Source organism: Pan troglodytes, chromosome 9 (assembly GCF_028858775.2).
Source record: "Pan troglodytes isolate AG18354 chromosome 9, NHGRI_mPanTro3-v2.0_pri, whole genome shotgun sequence".
Lineage (NCBI taxonomy): Eukaryota > Metazoa > Chordata > Mammalia > Primates > Hominidae > Pan > Pan troglodytes.
In genome coordinates this window covers 113,061,175-113,089,038 of record NC_072407.2, presented here as the reverse complement: position 1 = coordinate 113,089,038, position 27,864 = coordinate 113,061,175, and the positions used below count along the sequence as shown (strand labels likewise).

General features: G+C 37.4%; 2 long non-coding RNA genes across 2 annotated transcripts; one reads left to right on the top strand and one right to left on the bottom strand.

The window, feature by feature from the left end:
• Positions 1–5,424: 5,424 nt before the first annotated feature.
• On the bottom strand, positions 5,425–14,160 carry LOC134807379 (uncharacterized). The gene is made up of 3 exons (XR_010147675.1): positions 14,074–14,160; positions 13,119–13,200; positions 5,425–5,965 (listed from the first exon to the last, which is right to left on the bottom strand). It is a non-coding gene; the product is annotated as an uncharacterized LOC134807379 (long non-coding RNA).
• LOC134807378 (uncharacterized) lies at positions 14,126–19,536 on the top strand. The gene is made up of 3 exons (XR_010147674.1): positions 14,126–14,205; positions 16,609–17,242; positions 19,272–19,536. It is a non-coding gene; the product is annotated as an uncharacterized LOC134807378 (long non-coding RNA).
• Positions 19,537–27,864: the final 8,328 nt, after the last annotated feature.

The window sequence follows — 27,864 nt, the reverse complement described above, 5'->3', positions numbered from 1 at the left end:
GAAGTTTAAAAGTATTATTTAGTATCATTGCAAGAGGAGACCATCATCGTTAACAAAACTCAGCTAGTATGAAGCATTGCCTGGTTTTTCTTCTCTGCTTCATGCCAGCTTACGTAGAACAACATCTCATTCCTGCCTCTCCCAAAAAATATCAGCTACTTTTCTAGAGCATCATCTCTTTGAAATAGATCCTTACTTTCTGCACAGACAAAAATCTTTTCCACCCTTTTCCCAGATTATTGCACTAAATGTACCATACTTTTAGTGACTTAACCCAGCACAAATCTATTATTGCACATTTCTGGAGGTCAGAAGTCAGAAATAGGCCTTTCAGGACTAAAATCAAGGTGTCTTCCTTCCAGAGGCTCCTGGGAAAAATCCATTTTTAGACTTTTCCAGTTTCTAGAGACTGCCAGCTTCCTTGGCTTGTGGTCACACCACACCAATCTATGCTGATTCATCTCCCCCTCTGACTCTGATCCTCCTGTCTCCCTCTTACAAAGACCCTTGTGATTATATTAGGCCCACCCAGATAGTCCGGGATAACCTCCCTATCTCAAGATCCTTAACTTAATTGCCTTTGCCAAGGCTCTTTTGCAATATATGGTAAAATATTCATAGATTTGGGGAATTAGGCAGTGGACAAGCTTTGGGTCTGTGGGGGTGGGCAATATTCTACCTACTACACTGCACTCTTCACACAGGAAGCAGATCTGAATCTGTTGCCTCATCACATAGACTCATATAAAGACCATCCAGTTCAATTCTCTCCTTAGAAATGGGAACACAGACTTGCCCAGGAAGATGCAAATTGTTCCAGGCCAGAGTTTTCTAATTGCATGACATTGTCCTAAGAGTGAAAGAACACAGAGGGGTAAGTTTAGGTGCAAGTACAAGCAGGCACCTCAGTGGGTTGCATTTCACAAGATATGAAGAGCAAACTCTTCCAATTAGAAAGACTAGTTGCTGGAACCAGAAAGTAGAGTTAAGAGTCTTCCATATCCTGGGCTATTCAAATGAAATTGATTTTGCCCCAAGAATCTGCTCCATGTTTATGCTTTGGACTAAGTTAGACTTTTTAGCAACTTAGTTAGAATCTTACATGTATTTGAATTTGCTCCATTTAAGACTTGGCCTTTTACATTTTAGGGCATATATTGCTCTGACTTGGGGGTTGGTTGTTTTCCATCTGTCATGATGCATCCCTAACAGGCTGCCCTTGCCGTTGGCATCGGCCTGTGATCTTGGGCCCAATCAGTTAAGGACAGCAGAATAAGATTACTTTGGTTTCAAGTGCATTGCTTTGCAAATCTCAACCAACAATGAGAGGAGACTGTTCTTTTGTAGGCCAGTGGGGAAGCATGTTCACTACTGAGCCTTTTCAGGCATCATGATTCATCCAGAACTGTATGTTTATATGAAATACAGGGCAAGGAAGGGAACTGGTCAGGCAGCCCAGGTAATTTGTATGCATGTTAAATATATGACTTAGTAGATTTTTTGAAGCCTATCTTTTTACAAGTTTCAATGACTGGCAAGGGTATATGTCCACTACTATATATGAGATAGTGATGTTCCCTTCAGCTCACATATAGTCTTAATAGTGGTTCTTTTTATAAGTGGCACAAAAAGAGTGGCTATGAGGAAGAAAAGGGATTTTTAGCATCCTTTCCTTTTGAAATAATCGTGAAACCAGAGTTCAAAAAAACTATTAGTTGGGTTGGATGCTTTTAAAATTACTAAATATTGACCATTGAAATAAACAAAACTAGTGAAGATGATTTTGGGGTGCATATAAAGTAAGATGTTACCTTCAGCCATTTGGAAACATAGACAGGCACTCTTAACATCTATTTACTTTAGAAATAAGGTTTTTTTTAAAAAAATTAAAGTGAGCTTGTCAATATTAGCAGTCCAGTACTTTTAGTATAGTGGTCTTATATGAACTTATGTAGTATGCAGTGACTGTTGAGATAAAACAATGTTGAACTTTCCCCAGATTTCATGAAAAAAATTAAGCTGATGGGTAGAATAATAAATTTTTCTCCCACATATGTATTTTAAAATTGTTTGTGTCTGATGCTACTTGTTTAATATCATATAAGCTAGTATCTATTTAATTTTTAAACACTTTATTATTGGTAGGCTTATTTTTTATATTTCCTGGTATTCTACAGAGTATCATAACTTTTAGCCTGTATATTACTTGAACAGATTTTAGAATTTAATTTGATAACCCTATCCTAACACTGTCTTTTGATCTATAAACCTAAATAACCAATTACTGGACTTGGTTACTCACATGTTCCTGAGGCCTCTCAAACATAATGGTTCTAAAATAGCAACCTTCCCTCCTAAGGCTACCTGTTCTCTTCTCTCTGCACTATTCGCTCAGTTTCCCAAACTTTAAACTTAGAGACATCCTTGATTCCTCAATATTTAATGGGTCATCAAGTTCTGTCAAATTTACCTATTCAATATCTCTGTAATTAATCTCTTTCCATTGTTGATTTTATCATTTTGGCTCCAGTTTCTTTCTTGAGAATGAGATACTAAAGCAACTTTCCAGCCTCTCCCTGGAGTCCTGTCTCCTTTCATCTCTTCTCTGTACTGCGACCCGGAATGAGTTTTCAAAAACACCAATGTGATCATTATCCCTTCCTTCTGGAAAAGAAGTCACTGGCCTCAGAATAAAACCCAAGCTCCTTTGCATGGTTTATGTCACCATCCATGCGTGGTGAACACCATTTGCACTCTCTGAAATTAATGCCACAGCCAGGGGAACCATGTGCAACTCCCTGGATGCAATAAGCTCCCTTCTGTTTCTATTCTGGAGTACATTCAATCATCTATCAAAATGCTACTGAGTGCTGCCTATGTACTAGGCACTGTATGCTATTAAGATGTTCACAGCCTCATGGGGAAACCAGATACATAATACATAACTGTAATATCTTTTGGTTATGTGCAAAGAAAGACCTATGTACAAGGTTACAGAAATATGAAGTATGGGTGCCTAATCCAGCCTGAGAAGATCAGGGATGGCTTTCTGGTAAAAGAGGCAACAATTCTGAGTCTTAAATGATGAGAAGAATTTAGTTCTACCCCTAATATCTTAATACAACCATTGAGGGTAGTTGCATAGCACTTTACATGTATGTTCATGATAAGAAATCTAAAAGTTAGTAGGTACTACTACACTGTATGTCAGGCAGTGGATTAAATGTTTTACTTGTATCCTTAGTATTGCATTATAATGTCCATTCAAATAGTTCACTGTGTTGTGTTCACATAAATCTAGAATAATGAAATAATAAATTTATGTTAAAAAGCAAAGTACACTTATGATAGAGCTAGTCCTTTCAGAAAAGTGGTGTTTTCACAGATCTAATGAGGAGACTACACTAGAAGGTCCTGAAAGTAGGAAAGATTGTTCCTATGAAGCTGGAAATCAAGCTTCATATTAATTTGGAAACATATTTGTTCTGTGAAAAATATTGAGCAAGTCATTTTTGAAAGTAAAATTTTTTTTGTAAGAAGCTGGTAGTATAGTTCCAGTTCTTTCATCATCTCCATCATATCAATAAGGGTTCGTAGTGCTACACTGAGACCAACTCTGGTTGATATGAGCAAAGAACTGAATTCAAGAGTTAGGCTGATAAAGAGGAAGTGGAGAGGAAAATGGTGATGGGATGGTAAAAAGGAGAAGCCAGAGAAAACACAGTGAGCTGGGGTGACCAGAGTTCATTCACAGTGCTTCTCTTACCACACAATTTCAATTTCTGTTGTATACTCTCTAATGGTGGGACAGTATTGTTGCATTAGGAGGTGAGAACTGCAGAGGTAACTTCCTTATAACAATGCTTTCTGAAGCCATTGTTCCCATTAATCTTCTTAGTAAAAATAGCTCATGTTGGTTAAGTTGTTTCAACTTCACTAAAGCTTGAAGAAGATGCAAATAAATTTATAAAAACAAGGGTGAATGGAGAAAAATATTGCGGTCATAGCACTGAGAAGCAACCAACTGAAGAAGAAGTGGAGACTTCCCAGCGAAGTTTATAAAGACCATTAAGTTTGGATTTGCCATAGGCAGTCCTACAACAAAGGAAGCCTTAGTCATATCCATCACATTAGGACCAAGGAAGTCTAGAGACTGTTCTATCATTCCAGAACTGTGTTCAGAAGCAGCAGCTTTTAATGAACCAGAGGAAATGTCTTTAGAAGCAAAGCTGAAGATGATGAACGTTGGATGGGACAAACCAACAGCCGCAAGACCAAACCCTTTCAATAAAGAACACAAGGGGTTTTTGATCATCAGAAACTACGGGAGGGAAATATAAATTCTCACCTTGGAAATGTTTATGACCAAGATAATTAAATGATGTGTTCTGAGAATGGGATATGGCAGCTGCTTTCTTTCCTAAAAAGAATTTATTTTTATTTTTGATTGAAAGGGACACTACTAAATTCATGAGTTTGGAACTAGAGGTAATTCATGTTTTATGTAAAAATTTTAGACACTTGATATTTTTGCAGTTTCATGTGATCAGTTTCCAAATGTAACAGATAATAAATCAGAAATGGTGGTGGGGAAAGGATGCTGTGAAGCGGATGGAATCAGTAGTAATGATGGAGAACTAGCTTGAAGCTGTGCAGACAGGAGAAATGCCCTGGCTAGTCACATCATCCATCTATTCTTGTAGGGACAACATCGTTGCTTCCACAGAGCATGAATGCTGCAGCTGGCCCTGTCTATACTGCTGGACACTGGGTGCTGGGTACTAGCACTGGCATGGTTGCCACTGAAACTTTACAGACTTGGTCATCCTTACTATTGTTGCCACCAGCAACAGTTGTTTGTGGTATTTTGTTTTGTTTTCCATCCTTATTGCTCAATTCAAAGACTGGGGTGTGTGTGTCTATTTGGTAGAGCCTAGGACATGTGCCTTTGCCTTACTTGCAAGCCAGCCTGGGTAAAGTATAATAGTGTCAGGGAATTTTAGCTTCTACAACAAGAAATAGGTTCTGTCTTATGCCTTGGGAATTCCCTAAGTAAAGGAAGGGATTCTGATGCTGGCCAAATGGAAAGACCATGTCTGCTCTTCTCCCCAAAGCACCTAAGTTCCAAATGCCTGCTGTGTCTGATGACAATTGAGACTGTAAGCTAATGATTTAGATGAAGAATTATGGGGTGCATAATTGAATTCATAACTGAACCCTGAAAGCTATGTATCCCAGGCCTCTTGCTGAGCATTCTACCTCCTAAGGTTAAAATTTACTGATTTGCTCTTTCCCCTCTTAATGTTCTTCCAATCCTCTATTTAATCACTGCAAAATCCAAATTATGTCATTGATTGCTTCAGTATGCTAGTAAAGTGAATTTGCTGTTCAAAATGAGGGTTAATAAAAAATGAATATAATTGTAAGAATGTTACTTGATGAAACTATATTTAGATGTAAAAGGCTGTAAGATGAGCAAAGTAAATTTTTAAGTATAAAGAGTTTGGCCTCTTTTACCAAGAACCTGCCAAGATGGGCAGCCTTCACACCAAAACAGTGAAGAAGGTAGCCTGGGTCATCATAGAAAAGTATTACATGCACCCCGGTAATGATTTCCACATGAACAAGCAAGTGGGTGAAGACTGTCATTATCCCCAGCAAGAAGCTCTGCAACAAGATAGCAGGCTGAGTCACGCATCTGAAGAAGCAGATTCACAGGGGCCCAGTAAGAGGTATTTCCATCAGGTTGCAGGAGAAGAAGAGAGAAAGGAGAGATAATTATGCTCCTGAGGTCTCAGGCTTGGATCAGGAGATCACTGAAGTAGATCTTGATACTGGAGAAATGCTGAAGGTTTGGACTTTGGGAAATTCATCGCAACTGTAGGCTGAGTGACCTGCAGATTGGACTATCCACCACATGGAGCTGTTTGAATCTTTCTGAAATGTTGTAACATTTTCAATAAACCTGGAGAAAAAAAGAAAAAAAGAAGAAAGAGTTTGTATCTTTGCCCTGTAAAAGCAGAAAGTTGTTATAGGATATTTTAAATGATCATCTGGCATCTTACTATGTTCTGGAAGGTTTACATGAATTATCTCATTTAATTTTTACTATGTGATAGGTGTCATTATTAGTCCCAATTTATAGAAAATGGAGCAAAACCCTAGAGAAGTTAAATAACTTGCCTCAGATAACAGAAACAGTAAGTGGCTATACCATAATTCAATTCTATGTCTGTTAATTTCCAGTTTTTACACTTTTAACTACTACATATTGAAAATTAAAAATACGGGCGTCTAAGGATGCCTCTACTTGCAATCACTATATAGTTACTTAAGAAAATGCTTCATATTTACAAAATCTCTAAATATTATTATGAAAATAATAAAGAATATTGAGTTATTTTATAAAATAAAAGAGATTGTTTCAGATAAACATGGCAGAATAAACATACATGTTTTCTTCTGCTTCGTCCCCCAAGTCTCACTAGAATGACAATAAAAGAAAGTTTAAGAGGCATAAATTAACAAGGACATAAAAGCATAAACTTGTAACAAATAATTTTTTTTTAAATTTGGAAGTAGAAACTTGGAAGAACTAAAAGTAACTGACTTAAGTGGCCTGAAAGATCAGAGATCCAAGCCTGTAGTATGAAAAGCCAATGAAAGCAAACCGATTGATCCTGCAGAACTTGAGGAAGGCACAGGAATTTGGGACCATGGGTATCTGGAAAAGTAGGAGGCTCAGGATGGGGCTTAAAAAGATGGATTGGTTGAAAATATTTATATATATTGGTGATTAAATCCCCAGATCTTCTTCCCTGGGGCCACGGTTCCCCCATACACTGGCCAAGGATTTGAGGTTCACTCTAGAGAGAATGAATCACATTCTCTAGACAGTAAACACAAGCTAGTAAACACATTCTCTAGATAAAAGCACACAGGTCCTCAAATTGGAGAAGCTGCACACACCTGCAGGTAAGTTAGAGGAGTCCCTTTACTGGAAACAGAGAATGTTAAATGTAAATATGCAAATGGAAATGAGATCTCCAACCCAACCCCACTCAGCTTCCTGAACACTAACAATGAAACTTGTAAAACCATTGCCTTTATCCTAAGCAATGAACCTGGAAGATTTTCATTTGGGAAGCATAACTTGCACAAGGAGGAAGTGCTATGGAGACTACTTTTATGGTCCCTCAAAAAGACAACTGTGTCCATACCTGCCCATCTTGCAGTGAAGCCTATCAGTTAGTAAGTCCCACACAGAGCTACTTAATTTCCAATCAGGTATCCACAAATCATCAAATGTTTGAGGAAAGACTCTAACAATGCACTGAACAAACAGAAAAAAAGAAAAGCGATGAAGCTTTGAAATATGCTCAGAAACACAAAATGAGAAAACATGCCCATAAAAAAGAGTGGATTGATTTAAAAAGAAAGATCTTGGATATTAAAAAGTGATAGCAGAAACTAAAAATTTAGTGGACAGCTTGAAAAATAAAGTTGAAAAAATATTTCAAAATATATCTCCCAAAAGTGATGAGAAAAGACAAGAAAATTAAAGGATCTGTTGAAGACTGCCAAAAGATATGATAATGGAAGTTAACAGAAGTTCCAAAGAGAGGGACCAGAAGAAATAAAGAAAAAATATTATTAAAGATCCTTTCTAAAAATATTTCCCAGAACTATGAGAATTAAATTTCAAAGAAAAGGCTGAAAGATTGACCAGAAAATGGAGATGAAAAACAAAAACGAAAACTAAAACAAGGCATATCACCATAAAAATTTTAGGACACCTGAAATAAAGGAAAAATCTAAAAACCTCCAGGGGTCTGGGTTGGAGGGATAGAGGGATAGAGGGAGGGATCATTACCTACAAATGATTGGGAATCAGGGTAAGATTAGACTCCAGCAAACAATATAAGAAACTAGAAAACAATGGATTTATAAATCAGAATTTTATATCCAGCCAAATTAACAATCAAACATGAAAGTAGAAAGATGTTTATGGACCTGCAAGTTCTTAACAATTTTAGGTCCCAAGGATTCTTCTCAAGAAGCTCCTGAAAACTGTGCTTCCCTAAAGTTATGACATCTTCCAAGGGAGAAGAAGTCAAGGTGTCTTGGAAACAGAGATTTTAACATAGAAACAAGATAAAGGCAATTTCCAGGATGTTGGGAAGAAAAGTCTAGGACAAATGTGGTGCGGCAGACCTCCAGAGCAACTGGTCCTGTTCAGAGCATGAGGAAAGAAGGCTCCAGCAGGGATGTTTGCAAGAAAAAAATGTAAAAAGCAAAACTGATGGGCTTTCAGTTGTGCTAGAACTCAGCTCTGTCAGAGTTAGGGAATGAGTGACAGTTACATAGTAAACCAAACAATTTGACTAAATGTGGAAATTATTAATTCTAGATAGCAAGATGTTATAGAAAAAAGAAAATGAAGCTACAATACACTATATTGATTTACTCACATTATTTCTACATATTGATAAAATGTGAACAGTAAACATTGATTAAACCAAAAAGGGTGATGTAGTAATTTTAGATGACTAGGAAAAGGTGAGTTAATACATTTATTTGTGTGTAAAAGGGCGAGGGGCATGCTTGTGAGAGTCAGATTCTCATCTTATATATTAGAAATTAATAGATCTCAATTAAATTTTTAAAATCATAAAGGAAAAATATAAATAAATGATTTAGAAATATGGAAGTAAACACCAGAAGAAACAGACAGAAATATTGAAGGTGGCTGATTCTGGGGAGTTGGAATTGAGAAAGTGGCAAGTATTTGCTTTTTTGTACATTATTTTAATAAAAACAAATTAAATTAAGAAAGCAAATGTACTCCTTTAAAATCTAACGTCTTGACAAACATCTTGTTACATAATTCTTATGGAATTATAAATATTCTGACTTTTTTGCCAAACATCTAAATAATTGGATATCTAAAAGTGATTCCAAAGTAGTAAAGTAGAAAAGCTACAAAGTTTCCTGTTCCCTTTCTACAAACTATTTGAGAAACCATGTAGTTTATTTGAAAGTATTTCATATCTTAATATGTTCAGAAGGACAGTCAATAAATATTTTTGAATAAAAAATGAGCAAGAGTAGTAAATGTTCCAATTTTTAAAAATAGTGAGACTATTTTTTGGCCATAAAAGTTACAGATTATGTACTGACTGTATTTAAGTTCAATGCTACTTAACACAGGATCTGGCCATACATATGGGAGATGCTTGCTAAGTGTTTGGATGGAACTGAAATTTTTGAGTGCCGTGAAGACCTGATGGAGCCAAGAATTAAGGGAGGGGGTGCTCTCGATTGACTTGCTACAGTTTGATTTGTCACTTTCCTGTTGGAATGAAAACGAAATTCACAAATTCCTAGAGGCTTTTACTAGGAGTGAAATTCCAAGCTTTTATGATTCTTGTCTGTAAAGGAACTTATTGGACTCCATGCTTCAGATTACTGACCCACATCTGGATTCTAAATGGATTCATGGTTTTCCTCATAGTCTATAAATCACACATCCAAAATAAAACCTCTTTTAATCTACTCCAGTCCCAGCCACTTGTCAGTATTTTGTTAGCAACTGAAGAACATATCTTAAAAACAATAGGTATTTTTAATATAGAGAACAGTTTTTTTTCTGTTTCATTATTTTTGTTTTAGATTTCTATTAATTTAGTTCTGCAATTAAAATGTTCTTTCATGTATTAGTTATTAACACTAATGATAAAGTTTTCCCCTTTTAAGTAGTCTTTCCCCTTTTTTTAATTTAACAAATAAATATTTACTGTTTATTGGAAAACATGGTAGAAAACACCATCTAAATATTAGAACAGCTTATAGAATGCTCACCGTGCACCAGGAATGATTCTAAATATTTTGCTCACAAAAACTCACTTAATTTTCTTGTATTACTTTTCTGTTACTGCTCTGCTAAATTACCACAAATTTAGTGGGTTGCAACAACACATCTTTATCATCTTACAATTCTATAGTTCAGAAGCCCAATGTGGTCTCACTGGGCTAAAATCAAGGCGTCAGCATGACTGCATTTTTTCTTTTTCTACTGGAGGCCCCAGGAAAGAATGTTTCCTTACCTTGTTCACCTTCAAGAGGCTGCCCACGTTTCTTGGCTCATGGCTCCTCTCTCCATCCCCAAAGCCAGACATTGCTTCTGTGATCACATCTCTTTCTCTCACTCCCCCTTTCTCTCTCCTTCGTTCACTTTTAAGGATCCTTTTGATTATAGTGGGCCCAGCTAAATAACCTCAGATAATTTTCCTATTTTAAGGTTAGCGGATTAGCAACCTTAATTCCATCTGCAAACTTAAATCTCCTTTGCTATGTAAGGTAACATACAGGTTCCAGGGATTAGGATATGGACATTATGGGGATCTTATTCTGCCTTCCATACCTCTCAACAATGCTAAAGGTACTATGATTATTAGCCTTGCTTTACAGATGAGGCACAGAAAGGCTATGCAAATTCTCTGAGGTTACAAAACTGAGATCTGAACCCAGACAATCTGGTTTAGGAATTAATACTCTTAAAAATCACATTACACCAAGATAACTCATCACCAACATATTGTACTTTTTATTTTACTGTGTTTTTTCCTGTGCTTTTTAACAGGATTATTAGAGTATAGGCATAATTTTGTGACCCTTTTCTTACCCTGTTTTCACTTTCTACGTGAACTTCCCCCCATCTTTATACTGTCTATCTGGCATCCCATTTCAGCCCCAGGGCCTTTGCACATGCTATTTCTCCTGCCTGTGATGCTTTTCCATATATCTGTGTGGCTTACTCAGTCTTACTTTACTATGCAAATATCTTGTCAGGAAGACCTTCTTTGACCAAGGTTTCTAAATACACACCCTATATCTTTTTATCCTTGCACTCTGCTTCTTTTTTTCTTTATAGAATTTATCATTAATTGATTTCTTGTAGTACATTAATTTATTAATTCATTTATTATTTGTCTCCCTTACTATAAAATGATCTCCACAAGGACAGGGACTTTTTGTTCATTGATGTAGGCTCTCAATAAGTATTTCTTGAATAATGAATTTTAAAATTAAGGAAAGCCATTTATAATGCCACTACCATAACAAATATCATCTGTCTTCATGTTCTATGCATTGTCTATTTGTAAATATAATTTTACATATTTAATTATAGCACAGAGACATTTACATGTGTGTGTATATGTGTGTGTACATATTCAACTAAATATTACATCTTAAGCATTGTTCATTCTGTTCTACAGTCTTCAGAACTATTAGTTTTAATGACTTTGTGAAAAAATACTAAATTGGTGTATATAATTAACCATCCATTTGTTAGATGTTGTTTAGATTATACTTTGTTCCTTTATTAACCAACTGTTTAATCTTTGACTGGTAATCTAACTACTTTGCACTTATTTGCTCATTAGGAAAAGTATATCTAGATTATTACTATTAAGTACAATAACATCAGTAAAGTACCCAGATTATACCTGATAAATAATTGTTTCCTTTATATTATTAGTTTCCTTTTCTGGTTTTATTTCTAATATATTGCTATTACAAAATAATGCTTCATTGAATATTTGTTGTTATTGACATTTTTGTGTTAGTCCTTAGGAAAAATATCCAAGAATTTTATCACTGAGCTGGAGTGGTTCAAAATTTTTGCTAAAGGAATTAAATCGAGTCAACTTATGATGAATATTTATATGTTGGTTTTAGATATGTTTCCCAAAAGACAGACGTGATACTCCCCTTTATATTTTATTTAGAGCACAAGGTTTTTATTATATCAGAAATATTTACTATTATTCCCATTAATACTTTAAGCCTTCCAAGGTATAAAACTTTCCTTTGCCTCATGCCTCAAAAATATTCAAAATTATATTTAGAACTGGGAAATGATTACCTCAGCCCTTTTTGGGCTGAGTGGATTGTTCATTCATTCTAGCTTTGAATCTCCTTTGAATTTCTTAGAATTGTGCCCAAATTATTTCCTTCTGAGCTTTTTTTTTGAAAAATCTTTCTAATTTAACAGTTGCTTTTAAAAATAGATTCATCATCAGTTTGCTGCTATAGTTGTCTATATAGTTGTCTATATAGTTCCTGATCTCAATTTAGTCACAGCATCTGTGCAAAATGGTATGAAAGTTATTTATTACTCCACCATCCAGAGGGAATGCTTGATTCCTGACATTTATATTCCCTTGAACATAAACGCCAGATAAAAAGAAAAATCAAACTTCATGCTTTGGGGACTGAACAGATTGCCTACCATGGTTAGTAGAGAGTGCCCTCCCCCGCCTCCTCTTCCTGAATTAGAAATACATTTTCATGGCTGGTGTCCCTAAATGACCAGATATTTTTCCTTTTAATTACATTTGTTGGGACAGTTTGCACTGGGGAAAAAAGACCTACTGGGCTGATAGAATAGCTTAATGGTTAAGAATAGGCTTTGGAAGCCTGTAGACCTGGGTTGGTCATCAATACCTCTGTTGCCTTGAGCTCATTGCCATTAGATTCCTGAGCTGTCAATGGGGATAATAGTCCTTAGCTCACAGATTTTTGTAAAGGTTAAATGAATTAATGTATGTAAAGTATATGCAAAATGTCAAATAAAGGAAGTGACAAAATGTTAATTATTATATAATAGTTAAGGTAGAAATAAAATGACCTTTACACGCAAAAACATGTGCACCTTGACAGCCACTGCTACAAACCTTAAGAGATTTGCCATTGCCTGCCATTAAACCCAGTAAGGGCTTAAATGCTTTGTCAAACTGACAGGCATCACTCTGTGGTGGTTTTAGATTCTGTACTGAATTATATCTTTTAACAAGACTTGTTCTTCTCATTTTGGTATAATATAGAAGACCAGTATAGTTACATGGGTGATTATACAGAAATAAATGCAGAGTTTTCACATGGTCCAGATTGTTCAATCACGGTTACATTAGGATTCAAGTGAAGGGGAGACTGCTACCAGCTCCCTTGCAACACTCAGGCATTAGAAGATGAAGTTGTGTGAGGTGTAAGGAAGGGCTTTCTATTTGTGGCAGACATGAACCTATGCTTTGGGGACTGAGCAGATTGCTTACCATGGTTAGTACAGAATGCCCTGTTGAAGCCACATGAGGTAATTTCTGACCACAGGTAATGAGATAGAAGAAATGTGAGTTTCTAGAACAGAAAAAAAAATTATATTGTGAGTCTTCATACCACTGAAACTGTAGTGCTTAGTTTCAGTTGATTTGGGATGCCCTGTCTTTCTCCCCAGAATCAGGGGATGGGAGTGTGATGCTGTACCAAGGCTTGTCTTTTATAGAGACCAACATTTGTGAGTAATCCTCATTCACATTCCATTGTCTGTAATTAGTCTATTATGGTTGCTAATTGTCACATGTTTCTAACTGAAAACAGTTTTTTAGGTTCCTAGAATTTCCTCATTTCTTCTACGACCCTTCTGGTTCCAAAGAATTGAACCTGCAGCTCTCAGTCCATGTCAAGCCACCAGGCCACCAGGCACTCTGTGGGACCACCTAGGACCCTGACAATTTCCATGGCAATCTTGGCTGCCCAGGATTTCTCAGTGGCTCTCAGACTCCACCAGAGCAAGGGACACTCTGTGAGGCAGCTATGGGCCAGTCTTTGCTGACACAACACCCAGACTTTCACCTCCGAAGTCTGTGTCTCCCAGGGATCTGAGTTCCCCTCTTATATTCATCAGTTCTGTTTGAGAGTTTAGCATTTCTTCACCAAGCTTCTTTTTGCAAGGGACCCACAAGTTCTACAGGAATTTTGTTTCTCTCAGACCCTCTCTTCCTAGCCCAACAGAGAATCTCAACTAGATCCCAGAATGGGAAGGCTTTTCTGACTCATCATGCATTCCTCCAAAGCTATGGTTTATGCTTATGACAGAGGCAGGAGGCAGCCAAGGGTCCCCAGCGAAACCCCGCCTTCAAGCCTAAAACAGCCTGAAGGCTGAAAAACCGGACTTCTGGTCCCGGATGAAGCCCGCCCCTTCCCGACTGTTTCTTTCTGAATAACGCCCACCTTTGCACTGGGAGAACGGGGTGGGGCCTCCAGAAGTTCACGCCATTTGCAGCGGGGAGGAGCCTGTTCCTGTGTGGCGACCTGGGCTTCAATCTGTGAGGCGGGAAACCTGCTAGCAGGACTCTTGCTTTGGTGAGAGTTTTTTCTTTTTCCTTTTCCCTCAGTAAATTCCGTTTTCCTCACCCTTCTGTGTGTGTCCGCGAGCCTAATCTTTCCTGGTCATGTGACAAGAGCCCGGTTTTAGCTGAACTAAGGAGAAAGTTCTGCAACTTTTAGACATCTCTTTTGAAACACAATAAACTTTAAGATAACAGAAAATGTTAAATAGCAATTTGCCAAACATCAGGAAAGACATGGAAGTAAAAAAATGTGAGCTTTTAAAGACAAAAGTCATATCAGATGCAATTAAAAATACTCAGAAAATTTGGAACCAAGTTCATATTCAGGAAACATGGCATACGTTTTGTAGGAAATCACTTAAAGTAAAAAAAAAAAAAAAAAAAAGATATAAAAACGTTTACTTCTAATTCTTTCTCCCAAACTCAATTGCAGAAATGCCATAGAAGGGACAAGAAAGTGTATAGATTTGAGCATTTAACATTAAAAATTGGGATGGCTCTGGGGAGAGAGAAAGTGCCTGTATCCTTATATGGGGGAAAACAGTAGCTGTGGTAGGAGAGGCACCAGGATCTCAGGATAAAGTGGAGGAGTTATAGAGCTAGGTTTTCTTTCCATTTCCAGTCTATTATTTGAGGACCTATGCTTGTCCCTCCACCAGTGGATTTTTTTTAGAAAGCCAAACAAAAACAAACATTAAAACCAAAAATCCCGGCTGGGCCTGGGGGCTCACACCTGTAATCCCAGCACTATGGGAGGCCAGGGTGGGCAGATCACCTGAGGTCAGGAGTTCAAGACCAGCCTGGCCAACGTGGCGAAACCCTGTCTCTACTAAAAATACAAAAATTAGCTGGGCATGGTGGCATGCCTGTAATCCCAGCTACTCCGGAGGCTGAGGCAGGAGAATCGCTTGAACCCAGAAGGTGGAGGCTGCAGTGAGCCGAGATCGTGCCATTGCACTCCAGCCTGGGTGATAGAGCGAGACTCCGTCTCAAAAAACAAGCAAACAAACAACAACAACAACAACAACAAACCCAAATCCCCATCAGTTCTATCCCAGTGCAGCCAGGATCCACAGCAACCTCAGGGCCATGCTGGTGCTCACTGTGGTGAGGAACCGTTAGACAGCAAATTGGTGGTGGTATTGGGTATTTTATCACTCCACCCCACTTCCCATTAGAGGGCTAGTAAATTAAAATCAACAGAGGAACCTCACACTGGGGACAGGGAGCAGGAGCTGTGCACATAATGATGGGCAGAGTCAGGCTGTAGAGCCAGGGTCTTCCACTTTGGGGCATGCCCCCTTCTTGTTTAAGCATATTAGGAGAGGCACGATAACCAGGGATGAGAGTTTGGCTCTGTCTCCCATTTCATATTACCAGCCAGGTTCTTCCACTTTGGGGCATGCCCCCTTCTTGTTTAAGCATATTAGGAGAGGCACGATAACCAGGGATGAGAGTTTGGCTCTGTCTCCCATTTCATATTACCAACCAGGGAAATATGAGCCCACAGGAAACACTACAGAAAAGGTATGGATAGACACACATCTTTTAAAATTATTGTCCAGCCTTAAAAAAAAAAAAAACTAATATTATTCAGCAAAAAAAAAAAAAAAAAAAAAAAAACCCAAATCCTGAAATACGCCACATGGATGAACCTTGAAGATGTTATGCTAAATAAAATAAGCCAGTCATAGAAGAACAAATACTGCATGATTCCACTTATATGAAGTATCTAAAACAGCCAAACATGTAGAATCAGAGAGTGGAATGGTGATTGCCAGGTTGTGGTGGGAGTGGGAAATGGGAAGTTACTAATCAACAGGTATATAGTTTCAGTTTCAATTATGTAAGATGAGTAAGTTCTGGAGATCTGCTGATCAGCATTGTACCTAGGGTCAACAGTATTGTATTTATACACTTAAAGATTGGTTAAGATAGTACATCTCATGTTAAGTGTTGTTACCATAATAATAATAATTTTAAGAAAGACTGCCAAGTGAATAAGCTATACCACATGCAATGAAATTCATGGCCTTAATAAGTCAAGCATTCACTACTAATTTATATTTTCAAAAAGATATAGAGGAATATTGTTGATTGAATTAAAAAAGCAGAATCAAGTGGAAAAATTGGGTAAGGAAAATATGGCTGTTGAAATAAGAACTCCATAAATGAATGTATTACAATATGGCTGAACAATTAGTTTGCTATAAGATCAGGTTAAGAAACTCCTTCAAAAAGCATCAAGATGTAATAAAAATATTAGAAATATAAAAGAGAAAACAAGTGATGTGGAGGCTAGAATGGAAGTGACACCATGCAAATCAAAGGTGCCCGTAGAAAGGAAAAAAAATAAATAACTGGAAGAAAAGAAATATTTGGAAAAAGCATAAACAAAAATTTGCTTGAATTTCAGGTCGAGAGAAATCGTTGGGTGCCGAACAGTTTAGAAGATAAAACAAACGAAAGAACACCTGAAACATTATAGACATTAAGTACATAAAAAGCAAACAGAAAATTCTAGTTTCCACCGAGAAGTATCATATCACTTAAAAAAGAATAAGAATCAGAATGATGGTTTCCAGCTTCATCCATGTCCCTACAAAGGACATGAACTCATCCTTTTTTATGGCTGCATAGTATTCCATGGTGGATAGCATTAGGAGATATACCTAATGTAAATGACAAGTTAATGGGTGTAGCACACCAACATGGCACATGCATACATATGTAACAAACAAATGTTGTGCACATGTACCCTAGAACTTAAAGTATAATAATAAAAAAAGAATAAGAATCATGCTGACATTGGACTTCTCAATGACAACACTGGATGCAAGATAATGGAGTTGTCCAGCTAAAAAAGTTATATTTCTGATATATTCATGTAAACAATTATAAGTATTAGGATGTAATAAAGATATTCTCAGGTATACATGACCTCAGGCTTACTACATGAAGATGCTCTTTGAAAACATGCTTGTGGGAAGTTCTCTGATTCAAGGAGAAATAAATACAGAAGAAAATGATAAAATATGTGAGATAAAATGGTAAGTAACTTAGTAAAGTTCAATATTATTTCAAAAGAATGGACCAAAGAATGTATATTTATACTAATCTAGAACTAAGTTCTAGTTGATAAAAAACCTAGTTGGGGGTGAAACATAAATGTATTCATAACAATCTATTCAGAGCTGCTTGTCTTGACAACCTGGGGCCCCTGTATAATGAGATAGCCAAGAATAGGTAAGGAAACAGCCTGTTGCAGGAGAATGACCCTGGGGTGGGAATCAGGAGATCTGAGATTTACTTCTGTTCTGCCACTAATTTGTTGCATGCCCTTTGCAAAATAACTTTTCTCAATTATTCAGGTATTTTTTCTTAAGTGTAGATGAGGCAGTTGGACCAGGGCTAAGTTCTTCTCAGTTTTCTTATTCTATGACACGCACACTTAATCTTTAATCAGCAGCAATGATATGGAGGTTTCTGTCTCTATATATATATATATATTTAAAATTTTACTATTATAATCATAAACAATAGTGGCCAACAGTGATCCTTTTGGAATACTGAAGCTGAAACTCTTCTAAGTGCTTTTGTGAAAATATTATCTTGAGGTAAATGACATTTATCTCTCAATTAGGCAGTGAAGGACAGGAAAGGAATTTACATTCTACTGTTTTATGCTCGTATTTTATTGACTTCATTAAACTTTGCATTTAAACATGTATATGTCTGCAGTTTATTAGAAAATTAAATGACAGTGACATTTGATACACACAGATGAGATGGAAAGGTTACATTTGCATGAATCTCTGTTTCAGTTTTCAGTTTTAATTCTAAATTATGAGTCCTTTCTCTAGTCATTAACTCATTCTGGGCATGGATTGATTAGATCATAATCTGCTTGGAAATAGGAACTGTACCTGGTTTTCATGGCCCACAATAAACACTCTATAAACGGTTGAGTGGAGGAAATCACTCAACCACATAGATGGATACTGCTCACTCCCATTCATGGTCTAATGTTAGTGCAAATAGCCCTCTGTTGGTGTTGGTGGTCAGGTCCTCAAGTGCTTTTGGTCACTTCTTTCCCAGTTCCCTATTCTAAACCTTTATCGTGGTGGACACAAGCCACCTACACAACCCTTGCCACCTTCACTTTAAACAAATGACTCTCACATCTACTTCACTGAGAAAACTGAGGTCACACTCTTGGAATGATCCTAACGCTCACTGACTTTGTGTTGAGTACATTTTGGTGCTCTGTAAATATAGACAGTAAAACCCTCCTGCAATGCTAGTGAGGACAGCTGGTTGGCGATGAGTTCTAGCATCTGGGAACTCATGACCAATCATGTTATACCTGAGTGTGAGTTGTTGGACATTTTATTGCAGAGTATGTTCCTCAAGTGGTTACTCTATCTCACAGACCTGAACTCTTCCAACTCCTATTTTTCCTTCCTTAGTGTGTCCACACACCTACCCATTCTTTCCTGCATTTGGATAAGATATTTCCTTTCCAAGGTCTACATTCCACCAGTGCATTTCATCTCATCCCTCTTACCTTTCTCAGGACTTTGCTTTTTCTCTTGTGCTTTTAATTTCTCCTCTGCTGGCTCATTTCCCTCAGTCCAATTCATTTGTTTATTCATTAAATCAGATCAGGTTAAATTATTCATCCTAACTCTTCACTCCTCTTTAATAGGGTTACGTGTCCACCCCTTTACCATAAACTCTGTAGTATTCTCTCACTCCCATCTTTCTGGGTCTGTTTTCTCATCTGAAAGATGAAGCGCTTGAATAAGATCAAATTCTTACAGCTTTAATATTCTGTTACATACTTAATGTTTAATTAGCTGCAATGATACAGACATTTTTATCTCTATATTATATATGTTTTAAATTTAGTGTCATAATCATAAATGATAGTAGTCAGAGTATATTTTCCTACCTCATTGATGTTTGGCTTTGTTATGTGATTGCTTTGACCAATGGAAAGTGCAAGGAAGTAATAGCCAGACCCAGCCAAGGCTCCAAGAAGCATGACATGCTTCTGTTTGCCTCTTTGTTTTCCAGTGGTCTTCTGTGAGAAGAACATGCCCCAGGTAGCCTCTTCTTTGAGAAGCACAAGGAAACACATGGTGGTGGAACTGAACACAACCCACAGCCTGGAGCTAAACCCAACCTAAGCCAGCCAAGCTCTTCCAAGATCACCCAAACTCAAGTTGACCCGTAGATCCATGGGCAAGGAAAGAAATGCCTGCTGTTTTAAGATCTCAAGTTTTAGGTTGATTTGTTATGCAGCATTATTGCAGTAAAAATGAACTAATACACTACCTAATCCCATTTTTCTATTCAACAATTATTTGTTGGGTAACTGATATGTGCCACACACTTATAATACAGGCTTCAGGGATACCATGGTTAATAAAATAAAGAGGGCAAAAATAAATGAACAAGATAATTTTGCATTTTGACAAATGCTAGGGATAAGACAAGATGAGTGATGTGATAAATTGTGGTGGGGCTGTGGAAGAGGGCACATTTAATTTGGATGGTCAGAGAGAGCCTCCTCTGGGAAGGAAACATTTGAATGAGATGAATAACAAGGGCGAGGCTGCTAGAGGATGATCCAGCCACAGTGCATTCCTGCAGAAGAGCCAGGGTGGAGGTCCTACGGTGGAAATGAGTTTGGCTTAGGAACAGATTCAAGTATATCTCAAATAACTGAAAACTGTGAAATTAACATCAAAAGTATTTGGAAGGCTAGAAGCTAGGCTGATATGTAGAAATAAAACCCAGCCTCAGGAAGGAGCTGAGCCAGACTCAAAAACAAGGGGGGCAGCAAAGAGTGGTGGATTCTGGGCTGGCCTTGCTGGCCACTCACTTGTCACAGGCCTTCAGGGTGGGGTGGGTCAGCTGGCTTAAATGTGCAGCTGGACAGACAGCTGCTGTTTCACTGCATTGTCTCACTGCATCTGTCTTCATTATCTGCATCCTATTTTGTGTTTCTTGGGCCAATGTTTCCCATCTCAGCTAGAGATATTTTACATTGTTTTCACTGCATGCAAATAATTTCACAATTTTCTGTGGAAAGCCTTTGCTCCCTCCTTTCTTGTTTTTTTCCCATTATTTTAATAGAAGTCGTGTGCATACATGGTTTAAAGAGTCAAAGAACCCTGTAAGGTTTATTTTAAAAAACAGCCACTGTTATGAGCAACACCCCCCTGCTGACATTTCCCCATTCCAGAGGCACTTTCATCTTTTTTACATGATTGACATTTCACCTTCCTGTCTCTAAATAACATACTTAATACTACTTCTTGATTTGCTATTTTTAGGTATTTTGTATTGATTTCCCTCAATTGACTAGGAGGACTTAGCTTTCTTCCTTCTTGTTTCTTTTATCAAACACCTTTCTATTCTATGCTATCACCGTTCCCTCTTGGTATAATGTTATGATAATTTTGCTGAGCTTAATGTTTCATTTGTATTATTATGATCACATAAATGCTTTTAATAGCCAAACCAGATGGTAAGATGTAATGATATTTCCTTTCTGTAGTAGGTGGCTTCTAATATGGTCCCCAGTGATCTCTGATGACTAGTATTCAAGGCCTTGTGTATTCCCCTCTCCTTGAGTGTGGACTGGGCTTATTGACTTGCTTCTAACAATTAGAATACAGCGAAAACAATGGATGTCACTTCTAAGATGGGGCTTCATAAAGACCGGCTATCATTTTGGGCACTATCTTTGGTTTGCTCACTCTTAGTGTGGTAGGTAGAGTTCTAAAGACATCCCCCCAAATTCTTACTCCTGGTTATTCAGTCGAACACTAATCTCAGTACTGCTATGAAGGGATTTTACAGATGGAACTAAGGTTGTTCATCAGCTGACCTTGAAATGGAGGGATTATCTTGGATCATCCAGATAGGCCCAATGTAATCACATATATCCTTAGAAGCAGAAGAGCAAGGCAGGAGAATAAGTCAGAAGAAGAAGGCAGGAGCAGGAGACAAGAGGCAGAAAGAGAGGTCAAAGAGATCAGAAGTGTGAGAAAGCCTCATTGGCTCATTGGCTTTGCAGATGAAGGGGGTTACCAGCCAGGGAATGTGGGTGACTTCAGAAGCTGGACCCTGGTCAACAGCCAGCACGGACATGAGGACCTCAGTCTTACAGCCATGTGGAACTGAAATCTACCAACCACCTGAATGAGGCTGGAAGTGGATTCTCCCCCGGAGCCTCCAGATCAGAGCCCAGCCTGGCTGACATTGATTTCAGCCTTGTGAGATTCAGAGCAGAGCCTCTGAGCTTACCTGGACTTCTGACCTATGGAGCTGTGAGATCATAAGGGAGTGTTCTTTTAAGCTGTCAAATTTTGGGGAATCTGTTATAGCATCAGTAGAAAGCAAACACATGTGGGAAGCCAGCTGTCAAGTTATGAGCATACAAAGGAAATTGGGGAAGTGATAACGTCAAGCATTCATCATGATAAGGCTTATGTTGTTGAATAAAATTTTCTGAAAGAATTACATGAGCAAGGTCATTCACTTACCCAACAAGCACTTACTGAGTGCACGCTGGGGACATGGCCCTGAATAAGACAGACAACATTCCCATTTTCATGGAACTTACATTCTAGTCAGGAAAGAGAGTGGGTGACTATGGTTTATTTTTGTGTTATTTTCTTCCATCTCTACTTATAATCGGGAGAGATTTCATCACCATTAGCCTCATACTTTTAGGAAAATTCCAAGATTATTTGACAAGCATTTAATAAACACCTACTAAAGCCTCAGATTGTGCCAGGTCCCTTGAACCAAATGTGTGGTCAACAATGATTCCTGTCCTCACGAATCTTACATGAGGAGAAGATGGCATATGTCGAAGTGCATAGCTACTATGCAATGTGATCTGTGCAGGAGACAGGCAGGTTAGCCAAAGTGGGTGGGTTTAGGTTTCTGGAGCATTGGTTGAGGTGCATAATAATGAGATGCTTTCTATTTAGCAAGCACTGTCTTTTTTCTGTTTGTCTCTGAAAATAACAAAAAGGGCCATATTTTCTTCTCATTCTCTTATTTCTGATTACGGGGCGCAGATCTCAGAGAAAGGTAAGAATGCATTATCCTTGAGCATTGCCTGCATTTTTTATTTCTCTTCATAAAAGTCAGGGATCTATTAGATATTTGACCTTGAGCTGGCCAGATGTGTTTGTTCAGTAGCAGAAGATTAAGATTTCCTGAAAGGCTTGGTTGCTTGTTTTTTTTTGTTTTGTTTTGTTTTGTTTTTTTCCTGAGTACTATGATTTTCTGGCATGTGCTATTCCCAGAGTAATCTCATTACCATTACTCATTTACTAGTGAGAGACCATTTAGCTCAGGGGAACCCTGTGTATATTTTAAAAATAGCTACACATTCAGGTTGCTTTGATCTTGTAAAGAGAATGGAAAAGGAAGCTCTTAGTTTTATATGCCGAAATAGCTGATTTGAAATCAACCTGTTTCCTTTGTATACAAACATGTGCATAGACATATGTAACCTGTATAGAAATGTGTTTTATATGTTTGTATACAGAGCTCACTGTGGGGTTTTTTCTGTTTTTGCCAAATACTGCTGTTTGGTTTTCTCATTAAGATTCAAAGAGCTTCACATTTGTAACTCTTTTTTTATTGATTCAATCAACAATCAACTGCTATATACCTAGCACTATGACAATTTTGAGGATATAAACATGAGCATGAAAGAGACCTTAAGTAACTCAGCTTGGTTGAGGAGCAAACACCTGGATTAATTTCTGGAGAAGGCGAATGGGTAAGAAATGCCTTTCTTTTGGCAGAAGCTGGACTAGTGACAAGATGATATACCAACCTCTATCACAAATAGAATTTCAAGTTGGGACATAGCTTTTCTCCTGCAGGAGTGCCTCCCTAGGAGCAATAGAATTGAGGTAAATAGAATCCTATTAGAATGAATTAGGCAGGAACTGGGTGTGAAAATTGGATGAGAAATCCTGTTTAAATAAACTATATTAGGCCAAGCACAGTGGCTCATGCCTGTAATCCCTGCACTTTGGGGGGCTGAGGCAGGAGGATTGGTTAAGTCCAGGAATTCAAGCCTGGACAACATTGTGAGACCCCATCTGTACTAAAAAATAAAAAAAAATTAGCCGGGCATGACTGCATGCACCTTTAGTCCCAGCTACTCTGGTGGCTGAGGTGGGATTACTTGATCCCAGAAGATCCAGGCTTCAGTGAGCTGTGATTGTATCACTGCACTCTACTCTGGATGTCAGAGCATGACCCTGTCTCTGAAAAAAACAAAAAGAAAAAGAAAGAGCAACTGTATTCATTAAGGTAATGTTAGCTATTATTTAAAAAATGTGTAACTGCTAACATAGGATAAAAGTGTATTCCTCAATCATGTCCATAGTAACTGTACCTGGCTGATGGAAGCTTTCCTCCATGGAATGACTCAGGAATCAAAGCTTCTTCCAGCTTGTAGCTTTACCCACTTCAGCACTGTTTTTCAATGTCATTGTGTTCTTCACCAAGTTGGCAGATGGTGAAAAAGATATAAATGCATGTGTGAAGCTCATAAGGTCCATCCAGGTTTAGAAGCGGCAGACAGCACTTCTTGTCCCATTCCATTGGCTAGAACTCAGTCATATGACCTCATCTGACTAGTGGGAAAGCTGGGAAAGATAGTCTAACTGTGTGGTGGGGAAGAAAGAGCTAAACAGTTAATATCTGACACAGAAGCCTTGGGCTGAATCATAATATTTTAGGTTGAAAAGTATTAGAGGGTTTTGTACCCATTTATTTTCTTCTTTCCTGGGTAGAGCACACATCAACTCTTTCGTAAATGATGTATGATCCAGGCTATTCTATATTCTTGCTTTTTGAGTCTGGACTCTAATCTGTCAACATCCAATGTTAAATTGTGGTTTCCAGAAAAGATCACATTACTCCAGATATAGTTAACCAGTAAAAGCACAGGGGGACAAATTTTTTTTCTCATCATGTCAACATCGCCCAAGACTATCAGATATTTCTTACTTTTTATCATTGCATTTACTCACCGAATTTTGTAGATGTCATGGCTTGGAAAAGTGTGAATTGCATTTCGGAGAAGACAACATAAAATTTTTGAGTAAATGTTCCTCTTTCTTGGTCATTATTGTGTTCCCAATGTCTAGCACACTGCCTGGCACATTGTAGGTATTCAATAAATATTTAATGGATGAAAAGGATTTTTAAATATCTTACAAGATTTAATAAACATACCAGACACTTTCATATTTTTCATTCACTTATCTTGCTGAGCTGCATCCCAAGTAATGTCTGCATACCAGTTTTCCAGTTTAATACATTTTGAAAATTTCAGTGTCTGTACTTTTAATTTCTAGAATTTCTATTTGTGATTTTCACCAGTTTATTTGCTTTTTGGATCTTAATTCTTCCTTTATGTCCTTGAATATTTTAAACATATTTTATTTTGGTCTCTTTCAGAATGGTCTAAGTTCTGTAGATTGTGGCATTTGGAAGTTATCCCTTCCATCCTCCTCATTGCATGTGTGAGATCATCTTCATCTGGTGTTTTTATCATGGGAGTCTCAGGTGCACTAGGGGTGGGAAAATCCCATGGGGTGTTTTTGAATTTTTCCTCTGCTGAAGTTTTTTACATAGAACCAGCTTTAGATCCATTTTTATGTTGCTATCTCATTTTAGGGTTGTCTCACCTTGAGGCTAGTAAAAATGTGGACCACACACTCACAAGTGGCATGAGTTTGGGGTTCTCGTTTCTGGTGGATGACTGGGAATAGAGCCTAAAGTCTTAATTTCCTTCTCAATGGACTTGAAACCATGTCATTTTCAGGCATATGTCTGGTTCTTGTGCCTTGCTTGTCCATTCTTTTTTTTTTATTTTTGGCATCCTTTCTTGCTTTTTTATGCTTAACCATATATTAAAAACATCTTAAAAAATATATTCCCCTCAGCATTTCAATGGGTTTGGAGCAGGCACTGGGGTTTCCCACTGTGGTGAACACTGTGATGCATGGCCTAGAAACCCCTCCACTGAAGGATTTGTTGACCCAGCTGCTGGCAGTGCTGTCTGTAGATGGTGCTCAGCTGTCGGCCCCTTCAGGGATTACCTCAGCTGCAGGGAGCCCCTTTGTCCAAGGTCGTGCTCCTCTCTTTCCCTAGGCAGCCTGCATCGAGTGACTGATTAATGCAAGAGCACAAAGGCCAGGCCATGTTGGCCCAACTCAGGACAATTCTGAAGAATCATTCTAGTTCTCAAGCTCGCCATGAGTTTGATCATGGCAGTCCCTGAATCTGTATCGCAGCTTGATTTCCCTCTTTACCTGTTCCTGCTTCCTTCCCACCCTTTCGGGGAGGTTGATTCCCAGGGCTCCCCTGGGAAACATCTTGTCTACTAACCTCCGCATCACAGTCTGCTTCCTGGGGAACCAACCTAGGACACCCATATCAGGCCACTCTATATTGACCAGAAGTCTCATATTTTAAGACATTCAGAAAACTTTTTTTTTATAGTGTTGATGTGAACAGCTGCCAAGCCAGTCAAGTCACCTCATCCTATACTTGTGTGATAGATTTATGTAAGACCTCACTTACTTACTATATTGTTTTTTATTTTAAATTCTGCCTTATGTTTCAAACTATTAGGATCATTTAAAATTTTGATATTTTTGGCTTTTTGATTTTTCTCTTTTCCAGCTTTGTGACATTTTGAAGTTTGATGTGCAGGCCTTCATCCTGATTACTGATAAAAATATTTATAGAAAGAATTAAGAGTCTCTCCTGATTAATTCCTCCTCAGAACACAGAACCAATTTTATACTCTAATTTCAAATAGCCCCAATTCTATGCTACCATCTACATTTCAATATTTTACCTAGAAGGACATCGTGAGAGACTTTACCAAATAAATGAATTTGTGAAATCCTGGTTCAATCTGTTCGCTGACTTCCTCTCATTTAATAACTTTATGAAAAAAAAGAAAATTAGATTGGTTCATTTGGTATGTGTTATTCTCAGAGAACCATACTTTGTCTCCTGGTGATTACCTCATTCTTTCCTAAATGTTTATAAGTGATTAAAATGTTAGCTGCTATTATCTTGATTAGATAATTCTTCAAAAAATCTCTCATTTCTCCTATGCTGAAAATTGAACATATATATAGTTCTAGTTATTAATACTCCTGTTAGTTAATTGATTAGTTTTTTATGGGGCTTTAAAAATCTGTAAGAGGTGACAGTGTTTTATATCTCTATTATAGGCAAAACATAAGCATATAGACAAAATTTATAATATAAAGTTTAAATTATGCCTAGACACTCAAAAGAGTTGGTGTTTGAGGTGTTAAAATATCTTTATGTGATGGCTTTTAACAAAATAGTTAGATACTCATTCTTGATGTTATTTTTATAAAACTAAGAATAACATTTTATTTCCTTAACACACAAAGGACATCTTTCTAAAGACAATAGCCAACATCATTCTTAATGTCAAAACACTAAAAAAATTCCAGTTTAAATCAAGTATAGGGCCTACCTGATCTATATCACCACTGATAATTTTTTTTTTATGATTTTTAACAATGCAGTAAAATACAATGCAGAAGTGAAAGCTATAAAATGAGACACATGTACCATTATTTGCAGATGGTTTAACTGCAGACCTAGGGAATATAAGATAATCAAATAAAACATTTTTAAAATTAATAAAACATAGTAAAGTGGTTAGTTAAAATGTAAGTATACAGATTGCTACATTTAATTTAAAACTCAATAGCCAGTTTCAAGACCTGAAAGAAAAATATTCTATTTCTAGTAGCAATGACAAAAACATTGATAAAAACAAATGACAAAATTTAGAGGATTAAACCCAATAATAAATGTATAGGATGTAGTGAAGATGACTATTGTTCAACTTTACTGGGAAATCCAAAAATAATTGAATAAAAAGAGAGGTACCATATTCCAGAATGTATGTTCTAGAGAGAAAATTCTCTCCAAATTAAGTCCAGGCCTACTCCAATAAAAACCTTAATTAGGATTTTTTTAAGAAATTCAAAGATCATCTATAAAAAGAAACAGATTAGAATACCTAAGAAAAATATTTTTTAAAACAGAGAAATGTTTGATATCCTTCTACAAGATATTCGACTGAGTTCAACTTGGTAGAGTATGAGGATAAGATAACCTTGTTCTTTCTCACGCTAACCCTTGGCCATATTTCTTTCTCATCCCTTGTTGAAAATATGGAAAGGTTTTAAGATTTCCATTCAGATTTTAAAAAATGCATTTTGGTCACTTTAATATAAGAAAACACTCTAATTTTAGTGGTTGTAATATCCAGTGTACTTTAAAATTAAAACTGTAAGTTTGATTTAAAGTTGTATTTTCCTTCCTCCGTCAACGAGGACCAGAAAGCTACAGTAACAGTGATAGATACAGGAGGCAGATAAGGGGTGTCCCCAGAGAATCTCCCACCCTTTCCTGACTGATTCTTTCTGAATAATGTCCACATGCGCACTGGGGGAACAGGCTGAAGCCATGGGAACCTCTCGCCTTGTGCAGGGGGCAGGAGCCTGGCCTCTTCAGCTCGTGTATCATGGTCTAGTAATCAATGCGTGAGGTGGGG